The following is a 1,430-nucleotide window of genomic DNA, read 5'->3' as shown; positions in this document are numbered from 1 at the left end:
TAACACTAATGGTTATATCTTTAATACTCCTTAAACTTCCATTGTACAAATATTCTATTGGTTCCCTATACTTTCCCTTTATATATATATATATATATATATATTTTGTGAAGCTCTTAAAGTTTTAGAAAACCATTATGTTGTTCGTTTTCATCCTTCAAAATGAAAAGCATGCATGGCGGTCAAGCTGAACGATTATGGCTGGCGATTTTCTTTTCTTACATCATGATCGATTGCATTGTCGATTCAGGTTTCATTGCATGTAGCTTCAGGTGGAAAATGATATTTAATTTACGAGAAAAATGATATATAGAGACATCTGAATTTATTATTTTTGTTTATTATTTAATTTTTTTAGTATATAGTTTTTTTAGTTAGTAATTCTAATAATATATTTTATTTCATATATTTTAACATTGATATCTAACGGATGACTAAAAATAATAAATTTTGATGAACATTTAACTTTCTTCGTAATTTATTTTGTGGAATTTACCATGCATGTATGTTCATCACAGAGCTTCTGCTAATTAGGTACAACTTTATTTGTTGAGAGTATCCTTTAATTTACACAAGTATAATCATATATAATTCATAACACATGCTAGCTTGGGCTATATATTGACCTAGAACACGGTGAAAACTTAGGTGCAGTCGACTTTACGTGAAGTTGATAATTGAGAGCCGTTAGATGAAAATTTAGTCAAATCAGTCAAATAATCTAACGGCTCTTAATTATCAACTTCACGTAAAGTCGACTCCACCTGAGTTTTTATCCGTGGAACATATATTATACATTATTGTTGCGTGCTTAAATTAAAGCAGCGATGAAAATGGAATTCATAAAAAAAAGAAAGAATTGTAAAGAATGGAAAAAGGCGAGACGTGTCGTAATTACTCCATTCCGTATGTTAGTATGTATTGTTAGGCAAGGCATGCAGGGGCGCGAAGTAGTGGGTGGTTAAGGATGAGTTTTGTCTCCACCGGATCCAGGAGAAGCGCCATTTGGAAGAGACTCGAAAAGCAGTCCCAATTCCCTCGACCACTGCGGCCGCACCAATAGCGGCCGGCAAGCTGCTCCCGAGTGAGGAGTAGCCATCAAAATTAGCACAACAATGAGCATCAGCTGCATAACTCTAAACACTAGTGTCTTCATCATGCAAGACAATATATAATGAGCTTGTGACTTGTGAGTCTTTATTTGTTGCAAATTAAAGGTATAAATAGAGGAAGGATATGCTACAGCGTCTTTGATTCTAACGTAGAGTTTGAAATTTCTAGGTTGACCAGGGAATGGGTTTTCAACTTGGAAAATCACTTGTGACTTCTCCGTAGGCCATTTCCACGCGCAAATACAAACTACACCACTATTCTTTCCGTAATAAATTTATCAACAATGTTAGGAACTAAGAGGTATCAGCCAAAAATCA

At 34.3% G+C, this 1,430-nt stretch overlaps 1 long non-coding RNA gene across 1 annotated transcript; it reads left to right on the top strand.

The window, feature by feature from the left end:
• Positions 1 to 521: 521 nt before the first annotated feature.
• LOC140179687 (uncharacterized) lies at positions 522 to 1,192 on the top strand. The gene is made up of 2 exons (XR_011873481.1): positions 522 to 669; positions 770 to 1,192. It is a non-coding gene; the product is annotated as an uncharacterized lncRNA (long non-coding RNA).
• The last annotated feature ends 238 nt before the right edge of the window (positions 1,193 to 1,430 follow it).

Source organism: Arachis hypogaea, chromosome 16 (genome assembly GCF_003086295.3).
Source record: "Arachis hypogaea cultivar Tifrunner chromosome 16, arahy.Tifrunner.gnm2.J5K5, whole genome shotgun sequence".
In the NCBI taxonomy this organism is placed as follows: Eukaryota; Viridiplantae; Streptophyta; class Magnoliopsida; order Fabales; family Fabaceae; genus Arachis; species Arachis hypogaea.
This window is presented reverse-complemented; position numbering and strand designations above follow the sequence as displayed.